The sequence below is a fragment of the Amblyomma mixtum genome, chromosome 5, assembly GCF_055824585.1.
Source record: "Amblyomma mixtum isolate Tamu chromosome 5, ASM5582458v1, whole genome shotgun sequence".
Lineage (NCBI taxonomy): Eukaryota > Metazoa > Arthropoda > Arachnida > Ixodida > Ixodidae > Amblyomma > Amblyomma mixtum.
The window spans coordinates 63,757,847-63,781,238 of NC_143016.1; the positions used below are offsets into that span (position 1 = coordinate 63,757,847).

General features: G+C 45.0%; 2 protein-coding genes across 40 annotated transcripts in view; one reads left to right on the forward strand and one right to left on the reverse strand.

Annotated features, from left to right (window-relative positions):
* LOC149342439 (uncharacterized) overlaps nucleotides 1-23,392 on the reverse strand; it is a 138,837-nt gene that overhangs the window by 13,540 nt on the left and 101,905 nt on the right. The gene's annotated exons all lie outside the window — the stretch shown is intronic.
* The window catches only part of LOC149342440 (UPF0764 protein C16orf89 homolog), a 96,783-nt gene that overhangs the window by 1,053 nt on the left and 72,338 nt on the right, over nucleotides 1-23,392 (forward strand). The window lies entirely within an intron of this gene.

Genomic DNA, 23,392 nt, shown 5'->3' on the forward strand with positions numbered 1-23,392 from the left:
CGCTGATTTAATTGACCCAGAAGTTACGAGCAAAGATAAGACGAGCAAAACAGTGAACGTATTTGCGACGACCTGAGCGCTGTCTGAAATCTTTATGAAAGTTCAATAGGCACTCGCCAGTTGCCACATGGCGTGCACTCCTTGTGAGAGCGGTAAATGGGGCGGGAGCCCTCATGGCAGTCATTGCAGTAACATGGAAATGTGATCTAGTTGGTTCATGTTGGTTCAGCGCTGCGACAGGGGACAGGGAACAAGAAGAGAAAGCGCTTGTCCTTCCGTTTCTTCTTGTTCCCTGTCCCCTGCCGCAGCGCTGGTAAAAGGTTCGGGCAGTCATTTCCTGTGTTGTACCTCACAGGAGCGTTGACTACTATGACTGTTTGACGACACGTTATGAGCGTAATGAGCAAGAACGGCATTGTATGCATGATATATTAATTAAGAGAGACAACGCGTAATCGTGGTGTAACACGGGGCCGACAGTGGTCCTTGAACGCTGTTTCTGTTATAATCTGTTTCCGCAGGCCCGTTCATGCGGGCAATAAAATATAACTCCTGCACTGGTAAAAAAACTCGATGAGTATCAAGTGGTGTTTGGCATCTCATCAAACTCGCAATTGAGCCTACATGAGATAACAGATAGACAAAGCGTGGGGAACGACGACGCAGGACATGAAATTGAAGGATCATCAGATGATGACTGCACACACATCACCGTTCCACTTACAAGTGATTTATTTTGATCTGACTCTAAGGACTCCAAAGCCGCTTATATCACGTGCGCACATGCCGTACATAGCTGAAAAAAATAGAAATAGTGCAACAAAAATGAATATAAAAAGAGCCGATGAATCTTGGTGTTGTTCAAAGCACCGATAAAAAGTGGCACTCTTTCTCGGTGATAACCGCTGAAGGTATACATGAGCCAGACTGCTCATTCTTTTTAGTCAAAAGCGCCTCAAGTAGCTCGCGCTTATGCGTAGACTTTTCCCAACCGATAAGGTTTGATAAGCTTGCCACCGCTGCTCCCCTTTGCTTCATTGCTCTAGCGTTATCGATTGGGCAAAGTCTAAAGGCATAAATAAGCACGAGCTACTTGAACTGTCCTTAATTAAGATGAATAATAAGTGCCGCGTAAATGACTCATAAGAGGTTATCACTGAGAAGAGTGCTGTTTTTTATTGGCGTCTAGAACGACAACTCATGCATCAAGTTTTTGTTTTTCTTTTCTTTTTCGTTAATTATCCTCTTTCGTTTCATTTTTAAGCTTTTATGCACGGCGTGAAAGCATGCGCGAGAAACGGCTTTTGATTCCACGGAATCAAGTCAAAATAAATCACCTGGAATTCCAGCGCTTGTGTGTGCTCACCGCCCAGTGGTCTTCTGTTTCTTGTCCTGTGTAATCTCCCCACTGGTTCCGTCTGTCTGTAAGCTATGAACCAACTGGCCCAGCGATTCATGATTAAAGATCAACGTTAATTACCTTTCAATGATCAGACAGGTTCTTCCAGCTGCAAAAAATTCAGGGGGGCACTTTGTTGGCCTAAAGTGCGGTGAGGCGAAAGCCTTTTGCGCGGTGTTGCTGCTTGTGTCCCTGATGTGTGGTTAAGATGTTAATTAAGTACACAATTGTTTGTGAATCTTAAATGCTGGAGATATTGGAGGGCGTTTGGGAGGCATCCGTCTGATTCGACGCCTTTCTGCAAACACTCTCCAGCATCTTAGACAAGGAGAACTATATATACGTTGGTACGAAGTAGCGTAGCCATTAACACGCTCGGCTGCGGAACGGAAGGATGGTGGTTTGAATCCCATCGCGCACAAAGATTTCTTTTCTGGTCTGAGTAGACAAGCGTGGCACGTCTGCTGACAAGCTTCTGCTGACGACCTTCTGTCGACAACGAGGAGGCATTAAAGGCTTTCGCCTTAAAAACTGGACGAACGCAGCAAACAACTAATGTCAGGCAGGTGTTCTTCATGGATGATAAAGCCGTCTTAGGAAACAGTCCGTTGTGCAAAAATCAGGATGGAATCTGTATCGGTGTGAGAAACGAAACCGATAATCAGAGATTCCTTTTCTTTACAGTCGCACGCACAAATGAAATAAATGTGCAGTACATGTTTTATCAATGTTATGCAAGACACATGGGCTGTTCACTTAAGAGCAAGCAGAGACCCCCTTGGGAAGTAAACGAATGCCAAACATGACCGGAAAATTTAAGCACGCTCTACGAAAGAAAACGGCAAAAACTTCTAAAGCATGTTTCATTAGGTATGTATGCTAAGCTATACTATACTAAGCAATACTATAGCGTGAATAGGCTTGCGTTAATTCAGTTTTCTGCAGACTTGAGCATTAAGAGATTTTAGTGAATCATTTTTTCATGGAATATATACATAAAAAAAGTTATAATTGTGCCGATTGTTCACAGTTGCTCTTTGTCTATAAGATTTTTTTTAATATTCGTTTAAAAGTTCGCAGAACATTTACAGCGAAACTGAATCCTCGTCGCATCTTCAGAGACGTCCGGCAGGGGCTAATGCTTTGCTGTGTTGAATTTTGCGCTCCAGCAGCGCATGGGAATCGGGCAGTGTCCTTATGAAACTTTCCCCGCATATATATTTTAGGGAGCTCGGCCGTTGCCACACAGCAGCAAGATTCTACTTGAGTCGACGTGTAGAATTTCTTGAAAAGAGAATTCGGGAAATGCTGCTCACAGTACCATTAAGGTTTCAAATTTCCTTGCGCTCACGACCCAGAAAAGTGGAATAAATGCCATCTCCGCCCGGTAAAAGACGGAGCGAAACTTGAGGCTCAAGGCATCCACTCTGTGATGAAGCGATAGCTGTGCTCTCCTTTTCAGTTTACTTGCGCTTGAAATACTTGGACAGCCCCGTGAGAAGTGGGGGCCTGTACTTAGTGCCCGTATTCGATGCTTGTATTTCTACTCCTCTGCTCTGGTACTTGTGCGTAACTGGAGCATTACTGTCCAAAATTATTTGTCTGCTCGTTGGGCTCCAGTTCACAGGAATAGAAACTTCAGTATGTTCAGCAGAAGGAAATTTTTTGCCAAAAATATCATGTCAGACGAATGCCAAGAAAGGAAGTTTATTTGGTCCGTGCGTCACTCTGGCATCACTTCCTGTTGCTTAAACTCAAAAATATCTTAGCAACGGCTGCTGTTACTGCCTGAAACAACGAGCCATTGGTCACGGCGGTGTCCGCATCACGGGCAGCTGAATGAGAAAGCACGCACATAAGATGGCAGCACGCGCATGCGCACTCATAAATTTCTCGGAGGTGCATTTCTGGCCTCGGGCCTGCTGGATACTTCACACTTGACATTACCATAACTATTGTCTCGCAGCAGTGACGCAAGCGCCTGAATGAGGCGGTCATTCTCGAGCATTCTTCGTGTTCTGGCTGGTTTTGAGCAATCATGGTACGAGCAGAGAAGGGTGACAAATTCGGAAGCCATGTGTCGTTGGTATTGGGGAACAGTGATTGGTCGATACCCCCATCGTACTATGCAAAGAGGGTGACGGCAATACCCCGGAGTAAACGGGCCGCGTATAGAGCGTTCCCCTTTGGAAATACGATGGAAGAGCTGGCGATTGGAGACCTCGCTTCTGCATAAGCGCAAAATCTCCGATGCCTCCAGCTGTCACTGGATTGCATGCTTTCATCTGTTATGTAAAGCTAGATTGTATTTTCGTTGCCTGGCAGTCTGATGCCGACAGTTCGAATTTACATTCCATAAGATTGCGCAAACTGACGCCGACGACGTGCGGATCTGTCTCCGGGTATAGCTGAGCATTCCGTCTCTTTGTATGGATAGCTCTTTAGATATCCCGTGCTGGACATTCGGGATATCTGGACATCTATTGGAGGAATAACGAGATTCTTTAGCAGCCACCTGCTCCTCTTCGAGCCACTCATCCCGCCAGCTTGGCACTGTTCGTCAGATGTGCCCATCTTATTAAGGTCGTGAAAGTTATCATTTCCCAGTGGAAATGCTATGTTTGTATGCGCTTATTCCGGCGTTTACGGGGCATACGGCGTCTGTCTGGTTGGTTGACGACGCTCAGTTCGTTGACCGCGTTCCACATTATTCCTGAAGAAGCGGCACAAACTCATTGTTTCTTCCTTTCTCTTTCTTTCTCTTGGCTTCCTTTTCCGTTGTATTGTCTATGACGTAGAATAGAAAATCGGATCTTGTAAAGCATCCTTGATTGACTTACATTCGTTCATTCTTTCCGAGAAGTGACGGGGCTTTTTCTGTATTAATAAAACATCTTTAACATTAATATGCCAGAGAACATCAACGCCTTTCATCCGCGATATTATTAGCAGTCGCTATTCAACTAAACTCAAAGTCCATTTCCTGTGTTTGGATCAGTTTTGTTGCATTATTTTTCGTGCGTCGTGTTTACTCTTTCCAACTGATTTATATGATGCCCAGAGCGCAGATAGTTTGCAGGAATATGCTGCTTTCGAAAAATTCTTGTATTGGTTACACCACTATTGATTTCATGTAGTTCGAGCAAAATGCACAAAACACCCTCAAAATGAAGAGTTTCGTTGAATACTCAACGTGTTTAATGACCTTGAAAACTTGAGAAGTTAATAGTTTCGAAATTTCACTTGTCGAGGTAGCAGTGTGACAAATTCAGCAGTGTTTTAAGTCCAGCTTCCTTGGAAATCGCTATTAATTGTGAGTTATATAGGGAATATTGAAATACTGTTATGAACATACTGATGACAATAATCTAACCTTCAGGTGAAGAGAAAAATATTTCTTTTATAGATTCTCCTGCGCTCGTACCGGGTAGTTAAAGTGGTGAACAAAACCAGCGGAGTGCGTTTTTTATAAATAGTATGAAACTGCAAGCGTCCCGAGAAGGGATGTGCGGTTATATTGATTGTTACTGTGCAAACTTATGACAAGCAAAAAATTGCATTCATAAACAACTTCCCGTTGAAGAATGCGCTTGTCAAGAATTTCTGGGTATGCTGAACTAATTGGTTGACAGTGTTTTTGAAAGAACAGAAATGAGCGCAACACAGATGACGAATACAGGCGACTGGACGGGAGTACGCTCGTTCACTCGTATGTATTATCTATTCGTCGTCTGGGTCGCGTTAAATGTCCTCATTTAACGCCACTGCTATGGCCTTTGAGGAAAGCCGAAGAAAGGATCCTCCCGGTCAATTTCGATCAACTGTGGGTCTTTACGAGCAGCAAAACACTGCCAAACACAGAGGTGTGCTCAACAGGTACAAAAGCTTGTCCTTGTTGTAACGCTAGCACTTGGCTGAATCTCCAGCGCAGTCACCCGTGCCAAGCTGTTTAGTTTGTTAGCTGAGATCTTGCAAATGTCTTAGCAAGACATAAAAAAAGAAGGTATCCACTTTGCTTGATTTACCACTGTAATATTGGGTCTGAGTTGACATTCCTTGAAAGCAAATTTCATCGTTGCTGAAGTTTACTCATTTGTAATTAGACGAAAAAGGGGCTGAATGCGACTCCGCTTAGCATGATCCATTTACAGTGCACACGATGTGGTCATCATCTTTCTCGACGGAACAGTGCGAGGAGCCCTTATGCACCTTAGGCTAGCTGCGAAGGTTATATTTAATGCTGCGTCTCTTGATTGCCCATTTCACTGCGTAGGAGAAGTTATTAAATTACGTTCCAGTTTTAGTGAGGCCTGATCCAGACACCACCTCAAGGCTTCAATTTGCTTCATTTCGCGGCAAAAGTCTTCAAAAAATCGAGTGAGAGAAAAAATTGCCGACGATTACGTTAATTCCTAATGCAAAATTTGAGCGCAGCTCATCAGCCGTTTCAGCTTTTAGATAGATTGAGGCAAAGAATTCGAGCAAGGCATGTATGTACATTCGGAGACAACTTATTTTTCACACATGTTCCTTCTTCAAGAAACACTCCACTAACAGTTCATGCCATCAAGGAAGCTTTGTGGTCGGAGAAATAGATGGATACGTATATGCTCGGCTTGCCGCACCAATGCCTGGTTCTCAAAGACATGGTGGTGGTGGTGAAAAACTTTAATATGCAAAGAGAGTTTGAGGGTCAAAAAACCCTGCTACATGGTCGGTATCCTTAGTCCGGGACACCGCACGACGAGGCCCCATCTCGCGCCTGCTTTACTAGAGCCCTTTGAGACTCCAGTGTGGAGCAGTTGAGGAGGGCAGTCTCCCATGCCTCTCGGGTGGGGGTGCGGGAAGGGGGAAGGTGAGGATTCTGAGTACATGCCCATACCATGTGAAAGATATCGCAGATCTCTCCACAGTGCGGGCAGCGCCCATCTGTGTTCGGATCGAAGTGTTTTGCTATGGCAGGACAGAGAAGAGTTCCTGTCTGCAGGCGCCGCAGAGTTCGCTCCTCCGCCTTACTCAGCCCCTTGGCAGGTACTGGGTAGAGACGGTGGCTGCCGCAATAATGAATTAGGATTTCGCGGAACCGCAGAAGCGGTTTATGAGCTTCTGAGCCAGGAGAGCTAGGATGAGGAGCCCGGTGTGTGAGCGCTCGGGCGCCGCATCAGCGGCCTCATTGCCTCGTAGACGCTGGTGGCCAGGAGCCCAGATCACTTCTGTGCGAGTTGAATCGGCGGGAGCGCGTCTTAGAATTTGGGAGGCAAGAGGTGATATTTCGCCTGCAAGATAATGTTCACAGGCCCGGCGAGAGTCTGTGATAACCGTTCTCGATTTTGGATCGGCGGCAGCGAGAGCTATTGCGACTTCCTCCGCTCGTGTTGAATTTGGGGCACGAAAAGGTAGCCCATCGACATTCATTCCCCGGTGGACTACGGCAGCCGTGTAGAATCCCGCGGGCGACGGCCCTGTGATGTCCACGTAGTAGATGCCCTCTTTATATCCATACTGCCTCTCAAGCGTGCGAACCCGCGCTTGTCGTCTGCCTTCATGTGAAGCCATGTCGATGTTACGCGGGAGCGGAGCGACCAAGAGCATGTGGCGCCACAGCACCGGGATGTTCTCCGTCCCCTCTGGTATGCACGTGTGTTGGATGTGTAAGCGGTTTAGCAGGCGGCGCCCAGGAACCGTCTGCGATAGCCGCGTATATTGGTTCACGAGGTGGGCCTCCCGCAACTCCTGATAGGAGTTTACCACTCCCAACGCTTTCAGTTTGGCGTTGGAGGTAGCCACCGGGAGGTCCAGTGCTCGCTTTGTTGCCTTCCTAATGATGGCGTCAATGCGCTCGTCTTGTTGTTTGGTGGTGCGTAGGTACGGCACGGCATAGAGGATCCGACTGGTCACGAAGGCATGGGCGAGCCGTAGCGCGTCCCTGCCCCGCAGACCACCCCGCTTGTTGGAAACACGGTGGATCATGCGCCCTACCTGTTCACCTATGCTCTTGAGTTTCGCTATTAGTAGAGTCCGGCTTAAGTTTGTTATTGATGAACAGACCCAGGAACCGGAGCTCTGCCACTTCTCTGATGGGACCGCCCGACAGAGATATGTGTAGAGACGTGTTGTCCTTGTGGTTTGTCCTGACGTGTAGAAGCTCTGATTTGGCGGGAGGTCTGCGCAAGTATTACGCGAGGTTGTCACAGCCGTGGGAGGCGTTAAGAGCGAGAGGAACTGGATGTTCTCCCGCATAAGTGGTAGGTTGGTTGGTTGCGACTGAGAGAAGGATGAAAAGGAATTGGAAAAACAGCGCAATCAAAGACGAGACACAAGAGAAGGACAAAACACCAGCGCTGACGGGTTTCAGCGCTGGTGTTTTGTCCTTCTCTTGTCTCTCGTCTTTGATTGCGCTGTTTTTCCAATTCTTAAAACATGTACCAACCAGCCCGTATTTGCCCTCTTATGAAAAGGAAAAGTGCACGGGCCTGCGAACTGGCTCAATCCGAGCCACCGCCGCTGCCACGTGCAGGTAGAAGGGAGTTGAAATATGTGAGGACAGAGTAAAAGAGAGAGTAAAGACGCGCGTCGCAACAACCGCGTCCGCCGGAACGGACGCTGGCTGAAAAAAACAGATACACGGCCGCAGCCCGAAAGCTGCAAACCGAATGCCTCCCCCGCATAAGGGGTAAGAAGCTCCCCCGCTCGTCTTTATATCTACATTAAAGTCCCCACCCACCCTGCCACCCTAGCAGGTGGCAGTTAATGGTTGATCGCGAGAGTTCGCTCACCGTTGTGAGCACTCACGCATGCAGCCAACATCTCTCTGTCACCACCCCACGTATACCTATAAGCGCGATTCAGGCGTCCAGGGAGCCAGTTATCTGCACTTCCTTCCCTTAAAGTGATCGGGACGTAAAGCGTTGTAATCGCCAACTCCAATGAACACAACGAACGCCGACGGCCTATGGCTTCAGCGCCGTGTTTCTGGCACAACGTTGTCAATGCCAACGCACGCAGCGCACATCTGTCACTACCGCCACGTAGCTTAAAGCACGATTGAGGTGTTCACTTTTCCAAGAGGGCAGTTTTGCGCCTTCCCTCTGGTTCAGATGTCCACAGAGATGTGTGAGACATATACTGCGCATTCCCTTTCCTCAAAAACCAATTTACCAATTATTACCCTCTGCTTTCCAAGCTCCCGCTCCATTGGTTTCGGACCTGCGTGAGAGATATAATGAGCATTTCCTTTCCTCAAAAAACCAATTTACCAATTTTAACCTTTGCTTTCCAAGCTCCCACTCTATCGGTTTCGCAGCTTAAAGGGTGACCACTGCTGGTTACAACGGACAACGGACAACGGACGACGGCGACGGCGACGGCGACGGCGACGCCGCGAAGATCTGGGTTGTCGAAAACCGAATACGCAGAGCTGTATACAGTGCTGAAAAAAAAGTGGACATCCTTCGAAGGTTTCGATTACTACAGCGCCGTTATATGCTTGATTCCGGTTAGTTTCAACGTCCGCGATGGCGTCCGAGGAATGGGATCTCAAAGGCTGTCTCGAAGCTGACCAGAAACAAATCAGGCGTTTCAGCTTCAGCAGGGGTTGCTTTCTTTGTTGATTCGTTAATTGCCTTCTGATAACTGGTGAAAGACGAGATATTGATCTCATGAGAATACTGACGCGCGTAGAATAACACCGTCTTCTCCCGCCTTCCTTCCTTTCCTTACGGCGCGGTTCAGGTGTCCACCGAGATAAGTGAGACAGATACTGCGCCATTTCCTTCCCTCAGAAACCAATTTACCAATTTATCTAGCGAACTAATCATATTTTTGGCTTTATTTCAAAGATGGGATGACAGTTTCTCTGACTAGGTTTAGGGTACTCATTTTCAGGCCTTATGTAGGAGAGATGGAAAGAACGGAGTTATTGGCGATGTCTGTCACGATATTCGCGATACTAGAAAGATTACGTTTGTGCTAATTGGTTCGTGGTTAATAAGACGATGGGACTGGAGAAGAAACATAAGGATATAGACAGGTGATTAGATAAGCACAAAAAAATGGCCACACGTTGAATAAAGCTTAGTTGAAAGTCGGCAGTAGTCTCTGTGTCGTGTCTTCATTTTTCTCCTAGTCCTAGCCCTAGTTCAGTCAGGAGCATAAATATTCTGCACAAACGCTCTTCATGAGTGTGTTTCCAATGTTTTGTTTGTTTGCACTGTTGAATAAACTTCCCTTTTATTCACTGCTTAACTTTGTTGGACACACCGTTTTTGGACACACGCGTTCCCTGAGAGTGTGTGTGCATAGGGCGACATCAGTTTCCGCAATGTACCTTCGTTTTTGTAGGGTGACGGATGTCCCTTTTTGATCGAGAGTCCAAATAAACTTGTCTTATGTGCTGGAATTCGGCACCGTGCGGACAAATGGGAAAAGAAGTTAACGTTAACAAAGCACGCAAAAAGATAGGAAAACACACTTAATATTATGCGCAGTTTTATATGCGCGCTGCTCGTGTTTTCACAAAATGGCGCGTTGTACATTTCAGCTACCAGTATCGAGCTATTAGTTTGTATGAACCTTGCGGTGGATCTAAGCAAGTTTAAAGACAAACAGCGCAGCAAACTAAAAGTAGTGCATGTTTATGTAAACAAAAAAAGGGCTCTGCTTTGGTTCGAGGGAAAAACAGTCCACAGTTGATATCGAAACATTTGAAGCAGCTTGGAGTGGTTAGAAATGAAGCTTTATAAAAGTTGCAGGTGTTGAGGGTCCTGCACCCGATATCAAAATGATACCGGGAATTAATAGCGTTTGCTAAAGCGAGGAACCTAAATTCGATAACGAGTAAGACACGCTAACCTTATAAAAGAAAGACACCTTCAGTGCCGGTGAATATCTCAATTCTCTTCCTTATTATTGCCCTCAGGTCCCACTGAGCTGGCATGGGATAACGAATATTAAAGTCAATGATAATAGGATATCACCACAATACAACCTCATAGTTTCTAAAATATTATCTAGTATCTACAATGGGCACCTCTTACAATGAAAAAAACCTAACATTTCTAATCAATCGCGTGCCATTAGTGGCCCAATATGAAAATGCAGAACCGCCTTTATTGCACATATTTGGATGGCATTCAAAACATAAAGTAAACAATAAGCGGTTTATCTCCAAGTCCAATTTTTGCTTTTTGCCGTATATTTAAAGAACATATGAAGGGCTCCTCTAGGTTTGTCTTCTTTCCTTGTCTGCGCCAACTTTTTACTACGATGTTTTCACTTGGCTGTCATATCTGCATGCAACAAATTATAGCAACAAGGCGCCTCCCAAAAGATACGCATTTGTGATTTATTATAGCCCAAACAGCACTCATAATGGTATTGCACAGGAACTGAGGAATCCGTAGATCATTTTGATGCCATATTGATTACTGACGAACGTGAGCGTCCCTAACGACTTAAGTTCAGTTCATTTAATAGCGGGTAGGCAATGCAGGCTTCAAAAACACACTGAGGATAAAATTGTATCTGGCTGGCATCAATAGATTACCGCATTTTGAACGACAAATACGCTACTTTGAGCGGAGTTTTAATAAGCTAGAAAAGGACCCCCCCAAATAAGGAAACAGAGGTGTCGCAATCACCGGAAGGCTTCGCAAGTAAACTGCCGCGTGTCGGGTTTTTCACGCTCGGATCCCAGAGGCATAGCTATACAGAGCCATTCACTTCAAGAATGTGATCACGCGGAGTCCTTATAGGTGCAGACGTCACGAGTTTGGATCAAGTGGTGGGGGGGGGGGGGGGGGGGACTTTTTAAATGTAATTTTATGAGCAATAAAGGTGTATTTTCCTGCCGGACGACTATCAACGCACCAAGAAAAAGCCAGAGAATCAATTTCTGCTGTGATCAAAAATTCGATGAAGTTGTCTTTGGTTTCAATTCAAGATTGAAGGAAACCAAATTTAGGGCACTTTTGCTTGTCCGCCCTTTGTTGTTTAATTGCAGTCCTGGACATGCTGCCCTTGCAGACACCCCTTTTTGCTAAAACTGCACTCACGAAGAGAGTGCAAAAAATTAGAAAGAACAAGAGGTAAGTTTCCCCTGTAGTGAATATTACAGTATGATGGAAGGTAGTTACTTCCCCTGACGGCGCTGACTTAACAGCACGTATAACAGCAAAACAAACACGCCGGAACTGTTCGCGCCGAAACAATGTCGATGTTCCCCACCAAAACTAAGCCACTGAAAGTGGCTAAGAAAAACAAAAACAAACGAACAATCAAAGAAGTGGTGGTAGTCGCGTGGCAAAGTAAGTATACTACTAACGAGGTGAATGGTTCATTATTTACGCGAGTAAGCCTTCCGAGAAGCCAGGTCTCAGCAGGAAAGCTCAAGCTGTCATCGGCCAACGTACTTGCCGAGAAAACGAGACACGGGATCAATCATGTACAACAAAACAGGCGCCATCTCTTTCCCTTGGGCTTCCCAGGCCAACCTTCCTCTGTATGGTGCTGAATAATTCAACGTGCGCTGCATAAGCAGTTGCCAATACCTCCTCACGAAGTACGCGTTACCATGATAAACACGTGGCCCGGACGAAAGCGGCATTTATTTATCTCTTTGGTCCCTCGCGACTTCCGCACTTCTGCGCACTCCATCAGAAGACAGCTAAATGGTTGCGTCTGCATCGTTATTAACCTCTGCTCACAGTGCCTGGCACTAACAATAGCGAGGACGAAATATAAGCCAGAGACTACCTGCTTACCACTCGCAGATTCAAGAAGTAAGAGGGAATATAAGAAGGGACGCAGGACAATGCAAATGTGCCGAACACACGACAATGTGACCCACGTTGGGCTTCAAAGCATGACGTCCCCCTGATTTATAAAGCGTGGCTCACAGACAAGGGGCACAAGAGTCACAAGAGAAATGATTGTTTCATGAAAATCTTGCACCTTGTGTTGTGCTTCACAAATGATGAGCTATGAAACTTACAGTTTGGGGACGTGCATAACGTCGTGAACACAAAGAAAGCGCGGTACAGTTTCCCGGTAGGCATGAAAACGCAGGAGACGGCCACCAAGAGGAAAGGAAGAAAGACGCAATCATTTTTTTTTTTTCGCTTTCTATGACTTCCCCAGGCCCGCGGCACGTTTTGAGTTGCGCGTCCACAATATTGGTGCCGCCACAATCGAAACGATCGCAGCGCACCTGGTGGCCCCGGAGAACACACCCAGAGCTAAGCCTAACTCAAATATACTCTTTTAAATCGCTAAAACACAGTGCATAATAAAACATGTTCTCAGGATGAGTTGAAACGAGCCACAAGTGACTGGAAGGAAAATGCGTTTTAAGAAAAAGTTCTGAGAACGTGAAGCATTTCTTCTCTCTCTCATTCGAATCGCTGGCGTGGATAGAGAAGCGAAGTGTAGCCTTCACACGGAGCCGAGGGTGTGAGTAGGCCGCACTCCTCCGAACGGAGCCTCCTATCGCTTCCCCGTTAGGGAGCTGTGTAGTTTCTGTTTACGACCGGCTGACCGGCTGCTTCCAATCCAAACGGCGTCGAATCTGTGCTAATGGCTCAAGCTTCCCCAAGAAATAGAGACCAAGAATCCGCCAAGTCCCCTGCGGAGGAGACTCACCTGCGAGACATCGCAAAGAAAAGTCCTACTTTCCACCTCAACGCGCAACTCCTCCAAGTCAGGAAAGTCTGGGCAACGATCGGATCAGTACTACCAATGACATCGATCCGGTAAGATTATTGGTAGAACGAACTGCGAACGAAAATAGAGCGGCTGTCGACAAAAACGCAAGGTTTTGCGATCGCAAATCACGTGGCCCACTGACGAAATTGAGTAAACTGAGTAAACTGTCCGAAGAGATGCACACTATCAACGAGAAAACTGAACCGCTGGCTTGCGATGACGAGGCACAAAACTAATACCACCAGGTCTACGACTGTAAAGGCCGCATCATATCCTGTTTTACTAGGCTGGAAACTGCAAGTTGACGTCGTTTGTGACGAGGATTCCTTTCCAATCTAAAGACCAGCAATATACCTTTCCGTTCCAAATCAAACCAAGTGTTTATGTGACGTAGCGTCGTGGGGGCTTGAGTTAGTATTGGCTTCAGAAAGTAATGAAGTGAACTGACAAGACAAGCAGCGATGTGGAAGAGGGTCAAGGGACATGAACCATCAAGCCTACTTACAAGTTAATATTGGCGATTAATAGTTTTTTAAAGGACAAACTCGGCGGTTTTTCAATCGTTTTCAGTTACTGATTGCGTCAATTTCCTTGAAGTCCCCTGTCATCTGCATAACGAAAAGGTTTTTGAAAATGCCAAGCGGAACCTTTTTAATGTAGCAAAAACAGAAAATCGATACTCGGTTCATGGTTGCGGATGATACTGCGGTTCATGGCTACGGTCGACACAGTGATGGTGTCACACACATTGAACGTTTTTATCATACTGGAGACGTACAGTGGAGACGTACATAGATTTACCGGGCACCTCCTGCGCATGCGCAGTGACTTTAATGGAATCAGATGGCGTCACTGTGCGTGCGCAGGAGGCACCCGGTAAATCTACGTACGTCTCCGCTGTACGTCTCCAGTATGATAAAATTATAGATTATTGGAAAAACACTCGTATGCGCGTTGAATGGCTGAAATAGCGACTCGAAATGACCAATTAGTTCATAAAATGCCTATATACGACCTAATATTGGCCTCGAAATTTGTTGCTCCCTCGAGAGCGCGAGAAATAATGTGCAATTACTGTTGCGGCGTCACAAACGGAGTGTTGCCCTCAGAAACTGCCCGAACTGAGGCCACGGGAACGGCGAACTTTGAAATAGATTTGCTTAGGAATGAAGTGCTGCACAGCTTCCAAGCATGGCAGCAATTATCAGGTCGCAAGTGAAAACTGGTAGTAGAAGTTTCATTAAAATACGTGAATAACGGAAAAACGTTTCGAGCTGCCCTTTAACGCGTCCTGTTTTTATTTTAATCTTTTCTGCTTTTCGCCCTCACCTGAATGTAATCGCCGCCATTGCCGGGTTTGAGAACCTCGACCTCTTGGTCAGTAACAGCGCAAAGTAATGAACCAGGCATTGTTGGCGTTTTCGAGGAGGACAAAATCCTGCAGATGGAAAGAAGGCACTGCCATATTTAGTGGTCACTCCCACCTTTAACATGAGAGACAAACTAAGGAGGAAGACAACAAGTGGTAATGTGATGTGAGATCTACTGAGTGAAATGTGTCAATAAGTCGAACGAACAGGCATAGTAAAGAAAATAACTGCAGTCGGATACAACTCAAGAACAAAGCAGCCAATTTCTCTCAAAAGATGTCATCCAATCAATGACGTCGACAGATTTTCATGCTGTCAATGCTAATCTATAGTTAATTCCTGATAACGCTAGGGTGTCAGGGAACTAACCATAGATTAACCGCGGCGTCATGTGAATCGCTCGACGCCATTGGCTGAAGGGCCTCCTTTAAGAGACATTTGCACTGTTCGTTCTTGAGTTGTATCTGACTATAGCTTATGCTTGTTTATGCTTGTGCTCACATTGAGCAGAAATGCCAACTTGACCCTCGGTGTAGTTCTGTCAAATCCAGGTCTCGCAAGGGGCATATGGCCCAAGTAATGCCGTGCAGTCGCATCACGCTGATCTCCCGCTGAATGAGGTATTTTCTCTTATCCACACAAAACTCGTAAAAGCTCCTGCTACCCCAGTCGGCGTTACCATTTCTTTACACCTTGGACAGCTGCACGACATAAAGAAGCGTAACAGGGTGTGTCCCAGTTAGCTACTCCTGTAATGGGGAAAGGGGACGAAGACGGGAGGGGTAAATACACATCACAGCCTAACCACCAAAGATCGCCTTGACGTACGAGTCGCACAAGCTTATTTTCATCGAAAAGGGCTGCAGCGACTTTAATGACATCTGAGCTGACCCATGTCTTAAAAACGTCCTTATAATCACCTCTTTCTTTAGCTGCTAAAATGTGGCCTAATGAGATGTCGATCTAGCTGCAACGGTGATGTGTCCAATCTCGTTGATTGTCAGTTAACAGAAACGTCAGTGCGGCTGTGAGAAAGCTATGTAAAACTCAGGACCACTTGCACCGTAAAGTAGTTGGTGATCTTCAATGTCTATTGCCATCTGGGAACTGAAATATGAACCATATCTGTAGACAGGCTGCAGATCTGCTGCAGACATTATATCTAGTGGTGGTTAAAGAAAGAATTATACCACATGACTTTCTCGAAGTCCACCTAAATGAAACTAAGGTGGCAACGAAGTGTGCCTCTGGGCAAAAAAAAAAAAAGTATGTGGCAGAAAAAAAGCTATATCGAAGGAGTGCACGTAGCCACTGCTTTTGTACACGCGAACTATACAAGCCTTTCTTTTCTTCCCGCCTACGCTAGTTGATTACAGTTGCTCCTCGAACCGCATCCGTTCAAAGCGTAGCCTGCGGGCGTGCTCTTCAGGTGGGTTAGAACTCGTAGAACGATTAACTAGGGCGGCTGGGTGCGTCGAAGTAAAGAAGTGGGCACAAATGTTCGCTTAGTCAAGTGTCAACGGAAGCTGATGGTGACAAGTTGAAAACCTAATAGACGTTAAAACAGGTAGCGTAAAGTACTGGGAAATCATCGGCTACGCCTGGGGCTTCCTGAACGTCGTCAGGTGCGGATGGCACCTGGGATTTCAAAGGCACTGTGCCAAAAACATTTGTATCTATTTTTTCGGCGTCGGTCATAGCTACATTCTTATTACATTGTTAAGTAACAGCCAAGGGCGAAACTCAGCGAGTTCGCACCGAGGGAAAAATCAAAAACCGTAAAGAAAAAGTGGTACTTTTTTACTCGTTTTTTTTTTTACTTTTCATTGGCAAAACCGCATAGTAACTGAGCTTTACCTTTTGCACACAGATTTCAGGTGCAGTCGTTTTCAAAAATTGGCAGTGGCTTAGCTGAGCTATGCCAGTATATACGTAACGAGAGGTACGGTATATCCCTGGTTACGTCTAGTTGTTTTGCTTAACGTCATGGCAACGTGCTAGACATAAAGACGAGACACGTGGTGAAGGCGGCACGCGTTATTCAACCTTCTTTTTTTCCACCGCCGCATCACCATCAACTCTCGGTCGGAGGCGAGCGCTATGGCGCGCGGCACACCAGCTGCGCGGCTGTGACGTCACTCGGCTCCTCACATGCGCGAGGAGCCGAGTGAAAATTGGGGTGACAGTTAAGTTTACGTTAAGAGTGTTGTATGATACCGCTGATTGGTAGCATAAAAGTATCGTGCCCGGCTCGCGACCCAAGCGAGCGAAGTTGGATTCCAGCATTTGACCAATCAGTTTTTCTTTTGAGCGAAATTGGCTCTGGAGTCACGATCCTCTCGACCAATCAGGATTTTCCTGTCACAACGCCAACAAACGTCATGCTTTCTGCCGAATGGTACCCTTAACGCTATCGGGTAAATAACGGCATAAGCATCCTCCCGGCATGTTGCTGCGCAATGTTTCACTGAATGATCCTTTGAAGCTGAAGTTAAAAAGACGTTAAAAAGAAGTTAAAAATTCTTAGCTCATAAAGCTGCAATGCTGACAACAACAACAAAAAACTTAACGAATGGGCGTGCTTTAATTTGAACAAAAGTTCATTCGGAGACGCAAGGGAGAAAAAGTGTGATCAATTAACAAGAAAATACAAAGAAAAAACAAAGTAATAACGAACTCTGTCTCAAGAGCTAATATTCATAACCTTGAAAAGGTAACATGAACTGAAGGAAAAAGGTTGTGGCACATTTTTCTCTTGTTACAGTACACAAAGCACTATAGTGAGCTTCAAAAGTTAAATTATAACACTAACATTTCTTAAAAGCTACGTGAGCTCTTCGCAAGGGATTAATGTGAAGGTAAAAACACGATGTCGATGTGCAGCGGCTCAAAGGAAACACATTTGCTGTACGCGGCACTTATCGTGTACATGCTCCGGCGTGTTCCGCGTGCTCTTACAGAACCGCTTTCTTAGTTGCGCATACTGCAGCTTCTTATTTTCTAGAACTTGATTGGCTTATCGAATATATTCATTCTCAAACTTGCCTACATTACATTTTAACAGACGGTGTTCCTCATGTTTTTACTCGTTTTTTGTATCATCAACTCTTTCTCAGAGGCAATGATGGAATTTGATTTTCCTCTAGGTATACTACTTCGCGTCTATTTCCGTGTGATCATGTCTGTTCCTTCAAACACATCAAATCAGCTCATATGGCTTTTCAACCTCTTCTATCAGGAACACTACTGCATTTTCCCAAGTCGGACGGAACTGATGAATAATGCATGACGAATTTTCCATAGCTCATTCCATCAACTCCGAGATCTAAGAACGGCCGGAGAAAGTAAAACCAAAAAAGACAAAAGACCGGTAAAATGCTTACACCGCAACGAGGAGTATCTTCAGGCGTTAAGAATCTCGACTCGTCTGATGGAGAATCATTTCTTCAGAACAACGTTCGAATTCCTTGACAGACCGTGCGCTTGATATCACAGATACCGATTCCTCTCAGTTGAAGTGCATCCAAGAGTTCAGAAGAGCTTCTTTCGTATGATCGGAATCTCGATATGACTTCCGAATTTTATTTTGCGGCCGTCACTAGTGCGGTTTATTAATCTCTATACGTAAACTAACGTCTGGTTGTCGGTTCTAGTTCTCGCAGGTCCAGGAATCAGATTATAACGCAGCCAATACGCCATTTATAGCCACTTGTGGACAGGAAAGCGCTGAGTAATTTTTAAACTGAAGACGTGGTGTTTTAGGTCATCTCCATTATTGATGGCTTCAAGATCGGCTGAATTATTACCGTTTCTCGATCAGAAACTAACTGCAACCTCTGAAAGGTTCTGAACAGTTATTTCTTTTCTAGTAATTTGTTTTCTTGTCGTTTTTAAGTTTATTAAATTTCATTCGAAAGGTTTGCTCTTTGGCTCCTCGTTCATTCCAGTTTTGTACCGAGTACACATTGTGCGAGAATCGGCGGGTAGCAACGATTGGAAGGGACAGCAATAGCCGAGATAAAAATAAACGAAGAACGATTGAGGAGACCCGAAATAGAAAAGAAAAGAAAAATTAAGCAAGCTAAAAGACGACCACACTAGAAGAAATGCGCACCATAGTATGCTCCCTCGGTGCATCCTTGCCAGCTTAAGCCCTGACTCCCCTTCTGATACATAGTGCTCTATCTTCGCAACTTGGTCCCAAGGCCAAGTGATATTAAAGCTCGGCTGTATTTACTCTCTTCAAGCATGCACCCTCGTCCAAGCAATAGCAGAAGTGCTGGGAAGGAAGAGAGATGGACTAGCCACCGTTTCGCGCAATGCCGAGATGAACTTTATTAGGACAACACCGGTTAGACTTGCGCGCCTTGGCTATAACAATAGGAGTCGCACGTTAAGTCATTATAGGTGCTGGCGCATGCAAAATTAGGTATTGGATTTCGTGTAGGTGTCGCTTGTTCTGCGGAGAAAGGAGCTTTGTAAACTAGACAAGTGGTGGACATAGCTGATGTGAAGAGTCGTCTTCTCTGAAAGGCGTAGACGAAGTAAAGATGCAACATGAGGTGCCATGGTTTACGTGGCTTTCATCTACGTTACGTAAAATAGAACAGTAGAAGATTGTTGCAGAAATTGGTTATACGGAAAGATTAGTCGCCTGTTGTAATGTGAGATGTGTCGTGCGGGCAGTACTCCGACATTTCTTCGATCAAGTATGCTTGTAACCAAAAGCACAGTGGTACATAAGACCTCGTCATGCTTTCCATGCTCTCTCATACAGAGTAAAAAAAATACATAGTCACCACTTCCTTTTTCTCCCATTTCGCCCAGTTGGCTTTTGCCGCAGACCATTAATTACGTTATACGTCACGACCTGTTTTTTAGTTGGTTGCCGTAGGTACGGCATGCCGAGCACACAAGCCGTCACGCTCATACAGTTTCTTTCTGAGTGTCCCTGGATATATTAGCGTTCACGTTATCAGCTCTCAATATTTACATGTATCAATCAATACATACATGTATTATCTAAGAGCACATTCACTCCGATCAACAATAGTAAGCGAGCTGTATTTGATTTCTTTACTTTTCATCTTTGTTCGTTTCTTAATTCAGACGCGAAAGATCTTACACTGTGCTTCGGAAGTAACAGCTAGTTTCAGAAACAATTCTATTATTTGTAATCTGAGTACTTCTCTCTTTTTTCGGGAACTTATCACGGTTGTTACAAGTGTCGTAAGTATGGTGCCCAAGTCACTGGCATCAGAAGCTTCCGGATGGGAGAAGGGTTGTTTCATATTGTAACCAAAAATTCCCTAAATTAGAGATCCGAGTATCCCTATTTGAGGCCCTTTTCCCGTGAAAAATCATGACAACCCCGCAATTCGGAAAGTGAGAAGATTGCGGTTCTTAAAAATTCCTGAAATTCCGTAAAATTCTCTTTTCGGCTAAATTTTATGCCAAATATTCTCCAAAAAAAAGGGAAAATGTCCTAAATGGAACATCACTGGATGCCGTGTAAATTGTTGAAGAAAAATAAAATGTAAAGCCTTTGTCAAAAGTTTAGAGCCCAGGGGGTTTGCTTCTATGCCTTGTAGCGGTACTCCTGAAGCATTCGTGGCAGCCCTACCCATTGGAGAAAACAGGACCAGAAATCTTTTTACCTTCAGGAAATTTGGAGGGCTGGAGGTGCATTACGAACCACACAGTGTGGCTCAGAAGCAAACCCCCTGGGCTCCCAACTTTTGACAAAGGCTGTACGTAACTGTGAGAGTTAGTCGTCATATTTGTGTTTCGGCGCAAACAATTAGAATGCCAGTCCAAGCTCTCACGCTAGAGGGACTAATTAAACGCGGGTCGGAATACCTTTCAGAAAACCGGCGGCAGCTTTGCGTTTACATACTAGTAATGTCCAACTTGAAGATAAGGAAAGATGGCTGTACGGAGACAGAGAAACGAGAATGTAGGCCGGCGCTTCCTGCTAATCGTCTCGTTCGAGGCTCTATTGAGTGCAGGGACACGAAGAGAAACGCATCTCGTGACCCTCTTACATATCGGGAGAATGAATGGGTCGAACACTGAGCAAGTTTCGGCTACGCCATCCCTTAAAGCAAGGCTGAGCAGTGCTGATTTTCCTCCAGAGAAGTGATAGGTCCGGTTTTCTCAAAAATATATGAATGCTTGACACAAAGGATATTTTATAGTGTTGGTAGTTTCAAGCTCAAATAATTGACATGCTGGAATATGTTAAACAGGCTGCTACTGAAACGCACACTCTACGAAACCCAGGGCGAGTCTGCCTCTACTTGCCTAGGTCTCGTCGTAGTAAGAATTCAAGGTCCACCTAAGGGGCCAATAAACAAAAGCAAGTAGCGTACAAGTCTGAACATGCGTTTTCATTCATTCCGGCTGGTGAATAAAATAAACACTATCAACAACAGTTCGCGCGGAACGTGTGAAAACTGATCACAGACAAAAATCACAGTGCCACTGGGGGAATGATGCAACACAGTGGCTGGGCGATGCAATCACTTTCCATTGTCGAGGAAAGTACAATTAATTGCCCGCGTGCAATTAATTGCGTGTTGGCAATTACAAGTTTAATTAAACGACACGGAGTGCCAATATATTCAGTAGACAGGGAAGCCATTAATTAGGCTTGCTCAAGTCACTCAGCCCGAGTAGCTTGTGGAACACGAGCGACCAGGTGAAAGCGGAAAGGTACTGCTTTGGCTAGAATGAGCTAATGTCGTTTTCGTCGTCATGGCTGATTGGAAACAGGAAAATTACCGAGCTGGGTGTAGGTTTCGCGTGTTCGCGCAATACTGCTCGCTTTTGTTTTTTTTGTAGTTTTTTAGGTGCATAACTCATCTCTATGGTCACGGCGAGAAGGGCAGCTAACAGTCCATGATTGTTGATCACCATGAGAACGGCAGTGTGAATAGGTACTATGATCGCCATGTATGTCTTGAAATCATATTTGGGGTATATATAGTCCCGAATCTCCACGTGTGGCTGAAGACTCCATACAGACGTTTATGCATTAAGCCCAAGTACGTCTTCACAGCGCGAACGATAATGAGAAATCTCCGAGCACGCGCCTTTTCTGCACGCGTCCCTTCTGTTGGTATGAGTTCGCTGCTCGAATAAATTAGAGCTTTAGAGCAGTCTGAAATCGCACAGAGTTCCGCCGAAATTAATAATGGTTGCCAAGCAACGGAGCATCCGCCTCGAACGTGGCAGGGAATCGTATTCCAAAGAGGCTATGCTTTGGAAACAGTGCTTGAGGCCCTCTTGTACTGTGGTAAAGCATGCCAAACATGAGGAACATCAGCCAGTCCAGTCCTTTTTCACACCATATACACGTGAGATGTTGAGAGGAAGGAGGGAGCATTACGATTTCAACGAGAAAAAGCATAGAGGTGGCGGTCTGAAGCAGGGCTATTGTGAGGCTACGACACTTGCGAAGAATTTCGATACTTGGAATATTGTGCAAGTAGAGAAGGAATCTTTAGGAATGAGAAGAAAGGTCTTGCCTTAATTCCGGCCGGACTTTTGCGCTGGAAGCTTTCAAAAACACAAAGCAAGTGGCAGAGCTCTGTTGAAATTATTTCCACACTTCGCATGCAGTTTAAGGGAGCGTCTTCGAATAAAGAACGGCGCGAGAGAAAAAAAATAACAATAGGAGGGCTGTGCGTGTTATGTTCTGTGGGCTTTCCCATCGTCCCACGCGATATAATAGGCGGTACATTAAGTGTTCCTTCCAATTCTATGCCTTTTATTCAAGCAGCGGTTCGAAGCAAGGACAAAGCTCCCAGTTTAGTTTCGCTCATGTCTAAGGGCGCGGAAAATCAGAAATTTCTGAATGCAGACTGAATACGAAAGAGTGAAGTAGAAATCACCGAAGTAAACAATGTAAACAGACGCAAGCAAAAAAAAAAAGAAATAGTGGTATGCATGGAAGAGGCAGCGCGATGATAAAAGGCGCGATTCATGAAAAAACGAGCAATAAAGGCGGCAGTGAACAATACCAACTATATCAGCTACTGAACAACGATGTACCACGCTGACTTTGCTGAATTTATTTATTTAATTATTTATTTATTGATTAATTTATTTATTTATTTATTCAAAGTACTCTTAGAGGTCCTCGAAGGAAAGTATTGCAGAGGGGAGGAGGGCATGCAATTCATAAAATACAAAATACATGAAAACACACGTCTCATAAATAAGCCCTAAATAGTTAATTGCGAATCGAACATAACAAGATAACTTTAACAAAAAGATTATAAAAATAAGTTAAGATTATGATGATGTGAAATGGGGAAAACGGACTATTACTAGGCAGCGTGTTAATGGCAAATACAATCAGTAATGGTCATTTTACCGAAACCAAGCGAATAAAGTGCAGACGAAAGAATTAAACGCAGCTACGGAAACTGGAAAGAGATCAAAGAAATTTAGTTGTATTGGCTATTATAAAAGAAATTGTCGAGCGGACGACCACATCTCTCTATAAATATTTCAGGAAAATGGTAATATGGGCTGACACCTCGGGGGAGTGCATCATCTGTGTACAAGGGCGCCTGTTTCGAACAAAGTAGCGTTTTATGTGTTTATGTAATTAATATTTGCAAGTGACCTAGAATATTGAGGTTATCTGAAAAGATTTCAGCGATAAACATGTGTGCTTTCTCTTACACAGCCCTGATGGCAAACTAGAACAGCATATAACAAATTGGGAGCAAAATGTTTCATTGCTATGCACATACCTAAATACTCGCTTCAAGCTACTAGAACCAGCAAATGCTTTCTTCACATTTCACAGGAAATTATCCTGTAACCAGCACGACAACAAATTAATTTCGAAACGCCGATGACTGCGCAAGTTCTTGTTGAATGTGACATCAAAGGCAGGCTCTGAAAGAGT